Source organism: Engystomops pustulosus, chromosome 5, assembly GCF_040894005.1.
Source record: "Engystomops pustulosus chromosome 5, aEngPut4.maternal, whole genome shotgun sequence".
In the NCBI taxonomy this organism is placed as follows: Eukaryota; Metazoa; Chordata; class Amphibia; order Anura; family Leptodactylidae; genus Engystomops; species Engystomops pustulosus.
This window is the reverse complement of record NC_092415.1, coordinates 192,331,698-192,346,630: the sequence shown is the minus strand read 5'-3', so window position 1 is coordinate 192,346,630 and position 14,933 is coordinate 192,331,698.

Here is a 14,933-nt window from a genome sequence, read left to right as displayed (position 1 = left end):
GAGACAGATAGAGATGATATAGATATGAGATAGATAGATATGAAATAGATATGAGATAGATAGATAGATAGATATGAGATAGATATATATGGGATCGATAGATAGATATGAGATAGATAGATAGAAAGATAGATAGATAGATAGATAGATAGATAGATAGATAGATAGATAGGAGATAGATATGAGATATATAGATAGATAGATAGATAGATAGATAGATAGATAGATAGATAGATAGATAGATAGGATCTAAGTCAGATGGATAGATGTGTACTTATAAACACATAGATAGATATGAGATAGATATGTGAAATAGAAATAGGTAGATGGGTAGAAACCAGATTATGAGAAAGACAGACACATAGGGGGTTATTTATATTATTTCCCCTTCTCTGAGCTCTTTTGTGCCTTTTGTGAGTCTATTTTTTTGCACCTGATTTGTCGTTGTCTTTGTCAAATAAAGTTTTAAAGAGTTAAAAAAAAGGTGCAATTTTGTTGCCCAAATCCCACCATTGCATTGCCTAAGTATAGTCAGGACTCCCGTGTTATTGCACAATTATGTGCACTCATATAGGCGCAAATCAATGTTAAATAAGGCGCAAACATCTGGAAGAAGGAGAAATACAAAGACAAAATAGGCGCAAACCTGGAAACTACTACACGGCAAACTGCTGGAAAAAGACGCAAAAAATTGTGCAAATATCCGAATGTGCTCAAAAAGTCACTAAAAAAGGTGCATCGGACTAAGATAGATGACCCCCTTAGATGGAACCAATGAAATCTGATACAGACTGATTCACTGATTCATCAGCTTGAGTCCCATAGACATTAATAGGATCTATCAAGAGAACCATCATGAGCAGCCAGAGAAAAAAAAATCTATGAAAAATTGCATTTATGAACACACCCTAAGGCTTTGTGCACACTGTGCAGTTTTAGAGGTTTTTCTTTTTCTTTTCTTTCAGACAAATGTAGCGGATAGATAAAAAAATGAGGGGTAATATAGACCTGTCCTTTAACCGGGCTTAATAGATAATAGTCATACAGACCGCGTGTAACTAGAGTCGGCTTAACTTTTTCATTACTGAAGAGAAAATTAGCTGGCAGGTTTAATAAGATCTTGAGGCTCTTTTCGGAAAAAAAAAAAATCTATTTTAGAGCAGAACATTTGGTGCTGCTGCTTCAGTAGCTTGGAAACCACAGACGTTACATTAATGGGGCTACGGGGAGAGTTTGAGGCACGGGGGGGGGGGGGGGGGGCTGAGGCTGACCCTCCACCCTATCACCTCATGAAGTTATTTCCCTTTAAGTAAAAAGGTAGAAAAATTACGCAGTTTCCTTTCTGCTTCGTATCTGCCATTTTCTTACAATGAAAGGGGCACATATTACGTATTGGTGGCCGTGTCCCCCTAGAAGGCAATACTCCGTGCCGAGATTTCCCGTAATGGAAATCACAGGAAGGTTTCATATGAACAGGTTAGACCTGCCTCTGGTTTGTACTATTGATTTTTTCCGGATTTTTTGTATGGCTAAGTTCACACTACCGTTCCTTATCTTTATGGAGCATGAAACGGTTTTTTATTTTTAATGCCAACATGTGAGTTTACTGCAAAGGGGCCCACTGAGGCTCTGTCACCCAGGGGACCACTGAAACCTGGAGCCCACCCTGATGACGGTAAGCCCGCCCCCGACACCTCCTGGATCTAGCTGTGGTGCGCTGCCCTGGTTTGGCACTTCTAGAATTGCCCCTTAGCCTGTTCCTAGGAACACCCCATACTGGCCCACCGAGCTGCCAGGCACACCCCCTTCACACCTCTCCTCGTCCTCTTGGAATGGAGATGGCGTAACGGGGAAAATAGCCCAATTCCTGGCCGGAGCTAATGCTACAGGTTCATTAGCATAATTATAAAAGTTGATTTTTGAAGGAAGGAGACCATGGATAACAAATATAAGAAGATTCCTATAACTGTGACCTGTGACTGTGTCCCTGGTTTATCGTGATGGATATTGATGGAAGATTTCCTTTTAAAGCTATAGTTAGCAAATTAAAGGGGTTGTCCGAGAGTTATAAAAAATAGTCAGGTGGCTGGGGGGACTGAAAAACCCCCCAAAAAACTTGTACTTACCATCAGTCCTGGTGTCCTGGTGTCCCGCTTAGCGTTCTCTCTGTTTGTTTACAGGGGCGCAGAAGCTCCGCTCACATAGCTTCTTGCCGGCCTGCGTGCCCACCCTTCCCCTGCCCCAGTGCTGTATCCGGTGCTAGGATATAGTGACGGGTGGGCATGTCGGCCGACCAGAAGCTGAGCGGAGCTTCTGTGCCCCTGTAAACAACCAGAGGCATAGCATGGAGAGAACAGGGAGCGGGACACCAGCCCCCCAAACCACATCGTTATTTTTTATAACTCTCGGACAACCCCTTTAAAAGTTCAGTCTAAAAAAAAGTTCTTGAAAAGTTCTCAACACTTTAAAATTCTAAAATGTATCTATAAAAATATAAATTCACATTTATGAAAACTCTGTATTGTATTCATGTTTTCGAACAAAATCAAAATAATAAAAAAAAAAAAACTGTATAAAATGTAAATGTAATAAATGATAAGTGTACAGAAAGTAACTACAGCAAGTCCTGACCCGGTAAAGATGTAACATGCTAGGAAAACTAATCGGAATGCCCTGTGTGACCTGCTCTATATGTGCCCTTCCCCCTTAGCCATCTACATGCGTTCTTCGTGTTTATAATGGGAATAAAATGTATTTTTTTACGCTGCGTCAATAATATGAATGGAGAGTGAAAACCACATGAAGGGCCTGTCGTCCTCTCTGCGTGGACATACATCATACAGTCCAGATACGAGTTAAAGGGATCATTTCCCGTGCGGATCGGCGACTGTTTACATGAACTAGAATGATCCTCTTTGTCTTTGTGTAGAAGAAATAATTTGTGTTCACGCTATCTGCGCGGCAGTTCCCCTTCTATGTAGCTGTGCGGTCGGCGTGCGGTCGGCGTCCTCGTGTTTCGCTGTGTTTTCGCCTTCTTTTCAGTTACAGGGCAGGGTGTATATATATAGATTAGATAGGTGTATCACTGCGGGTGGATGAGCCTGTTTGTAACGTCTGATAAACAACGCTGCTTCCTCCTCTCACCCACAAGTGCACAGGAAAGGGGTTTACACTAAGTTCCTGTTGAATATTAGCAGATTAGCTACAATAAAACGCATAAGCTCTAAGCTCTTGGTAGCCCCACACATAGCCCCACACATAGTCCTACACGTAGCCCCACACGTAGCCCCACACATAGCCCCACACATAGTCCTACACGTAGCCCCACACGTAGCCCCACACATAGCCCCACACATAGCCCTACACGTAGCCCCACACGTAGCCCCACACATAGCTCCACACGTAACCCCACACATAGCCCCACACGTAGCCCCACACGTAGCCCTACACATAGCCCTACACGTAGCCCCACACATAGCCCCACACGTAGCCCTACACATAGCCCCACACATAGCCCCACACATAGCCCTACACGTAGCCCCACACGTAGCCCCACACATAGCTCCACACGTAACCCCACACATAGCCCCACACGTAGCCCCACACGTAACCCCACACATAGCCCCACACGTAGCCCCACACGTAGCCCCATACATAGCCCCACACATAGCCCCACGCGTAGCCCTACACGTAGCCCCACACATAGCCCCACACGTAGCCCTACACATAGCCCCACACATAGCCCCACACATAGCCCTACACGTAGCCCCACACATAGCCCCACACATAGCCCCACACATAGCCCCACACATAGTCCTACACGTAGCCCCACACGTAGCCCCACACATAGCCCCACACATAGCCCTACACGTAGCCCCACACGTAGCCCCACACATAGCTCCACACGTAACCCCACACATAGCCCCACACGTAGCCCCACACGTAGCCCTACACATAGCCCTACACGTAGCCCCACACATAGCCCCACACGTAGCCCTACACATAGCCCCACACATAGCCCCACACATAGCCCTACACGTAGCCCCACACGTAGCCCCACACATAGCTCCACACGTAACCCCACACATAGCCCCACACGTAGCCCCACACGTAACCCCACACATAGCCCCACACGTAGCCCCACACGTAGCCCCATACATAGCCCCACACATAGCCCCACGCGTAGCCCTACATGTAGCCCCACACATAGCTCCACACGTAACCCCACACATAGCCCCACACGTAGCCCCACACGTAGCCCCACACGTAGCCCCACACGTAACCCCACACATAGCCCCACACGTAGCCCTACACATAGCCCTACACATAGCCCCACACATAGCCCCACACATAGCCCTACACGTAGCCCCACACATAGCTCCACACGTAACCCCACACATAGCCCCACACGTAGCCCCACACGTAGCCCCACACGTAGCCCCACACGTAACCCCACACATAGCCCCACACGTAGCCCCACACGTAGCCCCATACATAGCCCCACACATAGCCCCACGCGTAGCCCTACACGTAGCCCCACACATAGCCCCACACGTAGCCCTACACATAGCCCTACACATAGCCCCACACATAGCCCCACACATAGCCCTACACATAGCCCTACACGTAGCCCCACACATAGCCCCACACGTAGCCCTACACATAGCCCCACACATAGCCCCACACGTAGCCCTACACGTAGCCCCACACGTAGCCCCACACATAGCTCCACACGTAACCCCACACATAGCCCCACACGTAGCCCCACACGTAGCCCTACACGTAGCCCCACACATAGCCCCACACATAGCCCTACACGTAGCCCCACACATAGCCCTACACGTAGCCCCACACGTAGCCCCACACGTAGTTCCACACATAGTCCCACACGTAGCCCCACACATATCCCTACACGTAGCCCCACACGTAGCCCCACACGTAGCCCCACACGTAGCCCTACACGTAGCCCCACACATAGCCCCACACATAGCCCCACACGTAGCCTCACACGTAGCCCCACACGTAGCCCCACACGTAGCCCCACACGTAGCACCACACGTAGCCCCACACGTAGCCCCACACATAGCCCCACACATAGCCCCTTACATAGCCCCACACGTAGCCCCACACGTAGCCCTACATGTAGCCCCACACATAGCCCAACACATAGCCCTACACGTAGCCCCACACATAGCCCCACACGTAGCCCCATACATAATCACAATTATGGGTTCTTAAGTTGAATTTGTATGTAAGTCGGAACTGTATATTTTATAATTGTAATCCCAGACAAATTAATTTTTCTCTCTGTGACAATCGGATTTTAAAAAATGTTGGATTGTCATAAGAACCAGGATTAACAATAAAGCTTCATTACAGACAACACTGATAACTGTTACAGATGATTATTGTAGTCTGAACTAAAGTACAATAATTACCAACATCCAGAAGTCCGTTTGTAACTAGGGGTCGTCTGTAAGTCGGGTGTTCTTAAGTAGGGGACCGCCTGTAGTTTCTAAACCTTGTGGTTTAGGGATTTGTAAGAAGCCATTGACAATACTAGGGGTATTTGGTGTTTTTATGACTTTTTTTTGTGTTTGTTTGTTTTGTTCTTGATAAGAGGAGAATATTTTATGGGTTTACGCTTCAACCTGCTGTGATTGAAAGCAAACAGTAAGGGCCATATACCTGCCAGGGGGGGAGAGAGAAGGGACTGGAGTGTTAGATGTAAGAGTGATGGATGACATCTGCGGGATGAAGAGATATGGGAAAATATGCAAATAAGTTTTCCACGATGGGATAAAGAAAACCACGCCTCTAGCTAACTTGATGAAGAGATATAGCAGAGCTGAATGACATTTGTCCACTATGATTACCCTATAGGTTTAGGTGTGAAACTATAAAAAAAAAACCACATAATAAATTAAAGGAAATTTCTCATAGATCCAGGCACCGGGACTGTGGTAATCGTCTTATATTTGTTTTCCTTTTAAAATTATGACAGTTAGATATGGTGGGAGTATTACCAGAGCCCCTCTGTGTTGTAATTCATAGACATGAATGATCTCCTTCCCCCTCCTCCCTCAGCACTTCCCCATCCCCATGATTTAATCTGACACAGTGGGAAGGGGGAAGTGATCCTGCACAGTGTAATAGCCTGTGAAGATACAGCACGGAGGGGCTCTGGTAACTCTCCCTGAGGGCCTCTGGCTCATTAGCATAACTTGGACATTGATTTTAGAAGGAAGAAGGCCATGGATAACAAATATAAGAAGATTAACACAGTCCCGGTGCCTGGATCTATGAGTAATGTCCCTGGTTTATCAGGATGGAGTTTCATGGTAGATTTCCTTTAGATTCTTTTCTGCATCTGTATCCAACAGACACATTAAGGTCGCCCAAATACCGAATTTACTGGATCAAACCTACAATGGCTGAACTGAACTTAGCATGTCCGTTCAGGTCACTTCTGCAGTTCTAGGTTAGATTTTACAGAACAGATTGTACCCCATTACCAGCCCCTCAGGTCAGGTATGAAATGTAGAATTCTCTCTTGTATGTGAAATCTCATCCTTTTACTCCCGAAAAGTCATGTGAAAATAAAAGGCAAAAAAAAGAGGAAAAATTCTGGGAAATGTATCAATAAACGGTCACAATACTGGTTCTCCTATACAATTACAACAAACAAGAAACTAATTGTGGAAACTAAATGAGGGAGATGTAACAATGTGGCTCAAAGTCTAAAAATATTTCGTGTACGAGCTACTGGATAAGTCGTAAAAGTGTTGAAGACAGTAGTCTGGAAAATTTGGCTAAATACATCTCCCCCAATGGATTATATATTTTTTTTAATTGATCAAAATGCATATAAAACTACACACAGAAAGTTTAAAACCTACAGGGTAGATTAGCAGAGAAGAGTCATATTTTCCTTAGATAAGTTAGAGTCTGCGACCCTTTTGGACGCAACTATCTTTGGTTCTATAGTATCAAGAACCATGTATTTTTTTGTAATTTAAACAATAATAATAATCATCATCATCATCTCATGTGTCATATCGCATGTGGCTCTTTGAGCTACAATTCCAGCGATACAAGCAGATTGATGCGATTCTTATCTTTAATGTGACACTAAAAGCTTGTTTCAAGGTGCTCTAGAACTGAGGATAGAGGCATCTGAAGTGACCCTTTCCCTGCAGCCTCTAAACTTGACTCATCTCAGGAGAAAAGTGACTCTTCTAAGCTGAAATGAATTTGCTGAATATTTTATTTTTAAAGGTAAATGAGTGAGGTTTCACATTAAAGATGGAACCATAGAAAAGACATTTTATACTAGACCTGAGGGGGCTAATTGTTTATCGAAGTAAAATCTGGTGACAGGTTCCCTTTAAGTGTACAAGAGACTTAGTATGATCAAACTTGTGAGGCTGTTGCAAGAGACTGTCACTAGAGACTGTGCTCTCACTGGACATAAAGTCCTTTTTAGTGTTATGGTGGAGAGGACACAATGGGGCACATTTACTTACCCGGCCCATTCGCGATCCAGCGGCGCGTTCTCTGCACAGGATTCGGGTCCGGCTGGGATTTAAGATGGTAGTTCCTCCGCCGTCCACCAGGTGGCGCTGCAGCGCCGAAAATAATCTTAACGCCCCGGAATGCACCATCCCATAGAAGGTGAAGGTGAGCGCTCCCCAAGCGACACATTTTCGGTTTTTAAATGCGGCGGTTTTTCCGAATACGTCGGGTTTTCGTTCGGCCACGCCCCCCCATTTCTGTCGCGCGCATGCCGGCCCCGATGCGCCACAATCCGATCGCGTGCGCCAAAAACCCGGGGCAATTCATGTACAAGCGGCGCAAATCGGAAATATTCGGGTAACACGTCGGGAAAACGCGAATCGGGCCCTTAGTAAATGACCCCCAATAACTTTTCATAATGGAGCTAGAGATTTGAGCTGTAGTCTGAGTGCTTTGTGGGCTCCCTCCATTAGTAGATCAGAACGGGAGGTCTGCTGGGACAGACAGTGCTACTTAACGCTGCGCTTCCAGGCCGTATTGTCAGGAGCTGAAATTGGTGATCTATTGATTGCTATTACAGGCCGGGATGTAATTTGTTCCAGTTTTTGGTCTGAGACAATATAAAGTCTTCCTTATAGGGATCAATAAATCAATATATCGACTTGGACGTAAACTGTGTTAATCTTATAGTAAATGTCGGGTATTGCAGCACTTGTGAGTGTAACATACCTCCAGGAAGGTTTATATGACATAATCACATCACTTCCATGCTACATCACACACAATGCCATAAAGTATAATCTGAGAACTGTGGACTACAAACATATATGAGATATGGACGTGGTGGACAGTGATAATGTATCTGGTCAGGGGCGTAACTTGAGGGGGTGCAGAGGTTGCGGTGGCACCCGGGCCCAAGAGGCTTAGGGGGCCCTTATGGTGTCACTTTCCCATATGAGAAGACTATTACTATAAACCATACATTATAGTCGGGGTCTGGCACAGACTTTGCACTGGGGCCCATCAGCTTCTATTTACACTACTATATCTGGTTATGTACAGGACTGCAGTAATATAAGATAGTGATAAGAAGGACGCGAGGTTAACAGAATTGACTCTATCTGGTTCAGTTGATGTCAGCAATATGCATGATTTTTTTTTGTAAGATTTTTTTTTGTTTTTCAGCGTTTTTCACTTATTTCCTTCCATATCGTTTGTACTTGTGTCTGTCATGGATCATGCGCTGTATTCATGGCCGTGCATCACTCTGTTGACTATACGTGGGCAGATATCCTGTCTGAACAAGTACAGGTATAACAAATACATCAGGGATTATTTATAGGGCATACGAAAACATAATGGGGCACATTTACTAAGAACAGTGCGATGTGTACTAGGTGCAGTGTCCTGTGTAGTGTGCAGGGGGCGCCAGAATCAGGATTTCTGGTGCACGTTCTTCATGAAGCTGGTGCCCCCTGCACTTCCCTGTCAGAGTGTAACATCTTTTTTTGGTGCACCTTTAACATGGGGCGTGCAACACACTTCTGTTGGACTTTGCATGATAAATCTGGCACACAGTCCGACTGAGCACCGGAACGCCTCCTAATTTGTGTTGCATGATGAATCGTGTAGCTGCGCCTCAAAAGGGTAGCTTAAAAGGTGGCATAGTAAATTACAGCATTTGGCTATCTCTGGCACTCTCATAAATAGTGAATGTGATCAGCAGAGATACCTGAGCACTGTACTCAGCTATCATCGTATGGAGCAGCAGGAGAAACACTCGATTTCCTGCTCCATAAATTAGTGAGAATGGACTCCTCCGCTGTTTTTGTGACCAGTGGGGTACCTAAAACACAGCAGTGTGAGGGCACACCCAGAGTGATATTGCGCAATATCCATTTTTCACAGTTCTGCTGCTACTATCAACAATATCATTGTCAAATCAGACGAGACAGTACGCACAGATTGGAGTTATTCTTCTAGGTTTGTTTTCCCTGATGATTCGGTTCCCAGGAGATAGCTCATAGGATTCCCACCATTCTGATATTGATGACTGATCCAACTGAACTTGCAAAAGGCCGAGGGATTGGACAATCACCTGATGTGTATGTAGGTTTTCCAAAGATGTCATAACAAAGATTTGATAGTTTATGTTTAAAATACCCAATACACCAGCCCCAGAGGTGCTATCCTCATAAATCTGCTCCTTCTCTCAACGCATGTACACAGGAGCCATATAAGGACCTTTGAAGGTCCTCCAAAGGTCCAAATATTGAAAGCAGGCAGAAGGGACACATCCCCCATCCCCCAAGAAGCTGATTCTAGTACCATATATAGGAAGTGATTCCAGACTTAAAGGGGCTATAATATTCATACAGCCCAGGGCCCCTTAATCCGCGCCTGATCCTTACCATCAGAACGATAGAAGGTTCAAAGGTAGGTGTTTATCAGTCACCATTTCGAAGTACAGTGAATAGTATCATAAACGCTAGTGTGAACCAAGCCTAAGGCAAGTCCAGTGAACCACCGCCAGGCAAATAATACAAAACAGCTAACAACTTTCAGATTCTTGTGGCTATGTTCACATTGTGTTGTAGCCCTCCGTTGTAAGGATACATTGGAAGGGCATTATCCTGTTCCAACTCCTTCCTACTGAAAGCGGGAGGAGGAGTGAACATCGGCAGCTGCCATTGTTTAGCTTTTTACCATGTTCAGGGTGTTTCTCAACCTATGGGGGTGATTTATCAGAAGTGTCTGAGGTAAACTGTTCCCGTTGCCCATGAAAACCAATCAGAGCTCAGCTTTGATTTCATAATCAGCTGCGGGAAAATGAAAGCTGAGCCCTGATTGGTTTCCATGAGCAACAAGAACAGTTCTGCTCTCAGACACCTCTGATAAGTCTCCCCCTATGTTCTTATATGGACAGTTACATCACTGGGGACCTCCCAGAGTGTACGCTCAGCGGAGGCCTTTGGATCTGATCCTTATAGGCTATTACGGCCTCTGCTAAACATATGCTGCTCTCTCCAGCAGGAAGCAGCCAGTTACGTCTTCCATCCTTTATATTGGTCAAATCTAGGCAAAAAGTTGGCCTCTGTCTGGCAGTTTATGTATATGTTTACATTCAGCACGTACCACAGGAGCTTACCTGGCGTATATACTGAATGTATCATAAAAACAAGATAGCCTTACATGTCTCTAAAATGTTCTGGTGTTACATTGTGATACTGGAGCACTCAAGAGTGCAGCAGCGATGAGGGGAGTTGAGCCTCTCGCCTCAGGCGGCACCAACTGCAGGAATATGAGGGGCAATGTCTTGGGGAACAGTTGCATGCTACAAAGCAGGACCTGACAATTAAAAATAGCGTCTCTTCACACCTATTGTCAGCACTAGACACTTCATGGAGAACTCACATAAAAAATAAACACACAAAAAAAATATTTTAAAAAATGTATAAAAAAAATAACATGATATATTACTATTGTATAGGAGGGAGGAGTATAGAGGCAGCAGAGAGTGTAGGTTCACCCCTGGGTGCGCTGCCCTATAAATGCCTGAGCATTGGTACCTTGTGGGTATATACGTTGCCGTTCACACTGGAAATTACCTTTATCAGACCTCAGTCTGTTTCCTAGTTATGTGACTGTTCACATCTTACATATTATCACCCCCTCCCTTTATTTCCACACCATGGTGATTGAGAATGGTGACTATCTGCCCCACACACCTTCTCAGGTAGTTTTTGGCGCTGGCCCTTTAATTGATTTCTCCAGTTTGACTTCAGGTGGAATAGATTTGTGTAAGTATCTGTGAGCGCACACCTGCAAATTCCTGCAGTTGGGTCTTATCAACGTGATCAACCTATTATAAATCTTACTTCAAGATGTTCAAGTCACACGTCGCGTTCCTAAAATAGTCTGAAGAAAACCACAAAACGAGGCAAAAGATCAACCCGTTCATAGCAGGGAGGAAGTGATCGAGATCTGGAACTGACAGCAGCGCTATACTGACAGCAACAACAATGTAACAGTATAACAATATAAGAAAGTCATATTACTGTATTTTTCGGACTATAAGGCGCACTAAAAATCCTTTGATTTTCTCAGAAATCAAAGGCGCGCCTTATAGTCCAGTGCGCCTTATATACGAACCTTACTTACAGACAACAGCTGCCTTGAACTGTGCACAGGTCTGCCACCTGCTGGTCATTCATCCTTATAATCAGGTGTGCCTTATACTCTGGTGCGCCTTATATATGAACCTAGACGTTTTAGCAGGTATTTATTGAAGGTGCGCCTTATACTCCGGTGCGCCTTATAGTCCAAAAATACTGTAATACCATTATACTGGCTGGTAATAGCATATGATATGTTACACTTTAATTAAAGGGGATTTCCAGGCTAACTCACTGGTGCCGGGGGAGGGCTAAAATAATAAAAAGGAGATATAGTCATCCACCTCTGGCGTTTCACTCGAGTAGTGTAGTCCAATTATTGCAAAAACACCTTGGGCCAATCACTGGCCTCTAGTATCATAGTTTATGCGGTTGAAAAAAGACACTTGTCCATCAAGTTCAACCAAGGAAGGGAAGGGATTGGATGAGGAAGAGATTTAGGGGAAACAATTCTATATAACATAACCATCAATGTTATTTAGGTGTAAAAAGGCATCTAGACCCTTCCTGAAGCTCTCTGCTGTCCCTGCTGTGACCAGTGCCTGAGGCAGGCTATTCCACAGATTGACCGTTCTCATAGTAAAAAAGCTCTGTCACCTCTAGTGATTAAACCTTGATTTCTCCAGATGGAGACAGTGCCCCCTCGTCTTTTGATTTGATGTCGCTGGTTATTTTGCACATGTGACCAATAAGGCCAGTGATTGGCCCACACTGGTCACATGTGCCTTACCCAGTGATGCAGATGGAGCGGAGTCAATGGAGCTGAACTAACTTGAGGGTAGTTACCAAATAATGTTCCATAGATGGTCACAGTACATAAGGAATTTCAGGATCTCTAAACCCCTTTTTCAAGAGGTTGTAACCTCCTCCCATGGATTGTCCCCAGTACAGTCAAATGACCCAACTTTGAGGGCAAGCGAACATGTCTTCTTTATTTTATAACTTCTCCAGACACTAGTGGCTATTCTCCTTTAAAGCAAATTTATCACAAAACAAGCCAGGGACACTTACTCATAGATCCAGACACTGTGACTGTGGTAATCTTCTTATATTTGTTATCCATGGCCTCCTTCCTCTAAAATCAACTTATAAAATTATGCCAATGAGACTGAGAGGCTCTGGGGTGGTTACCAGAGCCCCTCTGTGATGCATATTCACAGGTTGTCACACTGTTTCCCTCCCCCTCTGCTCCCTCAGCACTTCCGCCCTCCCTCTGCCTGCAGTAATCTCACAAAGTTGGAGGGGGAAATACTTTCTGCACACTGTAGCAGCCTGTGAAGCTGAAGCACAAAGGGGCTCTGGTAACACCCCCATAGCCCCTCATGCTCATAAGCATAATTTTAAAAGACGATTTTTAGATGAAAGTAGGTCATGGATAACAAATTGATTGATTTTGATGGTAGATTTCCTTTGATAAACTAGGAGAGATCTGATTGAACATAAAACACTAGGAGAGAGGCTTTCACTATGATTTTAATGCACAAATATTATTATTTCGGCTCATCATCACCAATGCAGCCAAAAATAGGAAGTTTTTTTTTTAGATCTTTGCATGTAAAAATGCTATACATAAAAAATGTGGTCTTGGGGAAGGCACATAAATGGCCATTTACCAGTGACACCTCTCGTCCTCTATCCTCTATATGTGTATTAATGCAAGAACAAAGGCTGAGGACAAGCATGGCCGCTGTATTATCTACTGTCTGGGTTGGATTGTAACTTTCTTTTATTTCCGCTAAGCACCAGCACTGCTGATCCGTACACATGATACAAGTGATTGCTGTCTGGTGGATGGACACATCTGTCCCCGGGCTTGTGCGTTTGGTGTTCGTACAACAAGGTAACATTCAATGAAAAAATCTTTTGTGGATATGATGAAGACTTTGCAGTACAATAAGCAGAGATGTGAAATTTGTTTCAATTTGTATAATCGCTGCAGACAGTAGTGGATTCTATTACGGGCAATTTGGGAGGCCACCTATAGGGTTCTGGCCACTAAAACCACCCAGCAAATTTGATACTGCCCTGTAAAGATAATAAAGAGAGGCACTCCAGCCCTAAAATCCTCATAAATGTGTGCTGTCTTTTGACATGCATGTATACAAGAGCCATTCAAGGACCTTTGAAGGTCCTTAAACTGAACGCTGAAATGGTGCAAATTAAAACAATTCATCCGACAAAAAAACAAACCCTCATAGCACATGTAAATGTTATGACTTTCGAAACATGGTTAAAGTTGTTAACCACTGTACCCATGTATCTTTACTGACTTGTGGATAATCCCTGAATGTTCATCAAGTGATTTTAACATTCATACTACTTACTTTTGCGCTGTGTGCAGATTCTCCATGATCCTTTGTTTACATCTCTGTGCTCAGCTGAATAGGAGGAGCTGTAGCAGAAGAGTTATGACTTATCCTGCTCCCTCCCCAACCCATGACTTTCAATGAGGATGGACAGTGAAAAGAGAGACACAGTTGGTGATGCCATGAAGACGGCCTAGAGCAGTGAGAGAGAGGAAGCTGTATATATGCAGAGGGCAGCATAGTGAGAACAGGGAAAGTCTGAAGTTCGCAAAGGAGGAAAAGATACATGTACAAATACATGCAGACATATGTCTAATAGAAGAGAATAATTGAAAAGTGGCCAACCCCTTTGAACAAGAACAAATGATAAAATAAATGTTATTGTGAAAAAGATCATGGTAAGCAATACAACAATAAACTCACAAAGCACAAACAACTAAATTAGTTTTTCCCAATGCTTAAAAACAAATAAAAAGCTAAAACAATATCATACAATAAATGTACTTCAAAATGGGGGTATTCAAAATGTAACCTGCCATACATATACAGTATATATATAACATGCACTTATGTGTGTATATAGTGGAATGGTAAAGCTATGGCTTTTATAATACAGAGAAAAAAACTGCAGACAACTCTGCAAGCAGCATTTTATAGAGCAGGAGAAGCTGAGCCAATTGTACACAACCTCCCATCAGCAGACAGCATGTTATAGAGCAGGAGGAGCAAAGCAGATTGTACATAGTGTCCTATCTGCAAGCAGCATGTTATAGAACACGAGGAGCTGCGCAGATTGTACATAGTGTCCTATCTGCAGGCAGCATGTTATAGAACACGAGGAGCCGAGCAGATTGTACATAGTGTCCTATCTGCAGGCAGCATGTTATAGAGCAGGAGGAGCAAAGCAGATTGTACATAGTGTCCTATCTGCAAGCAG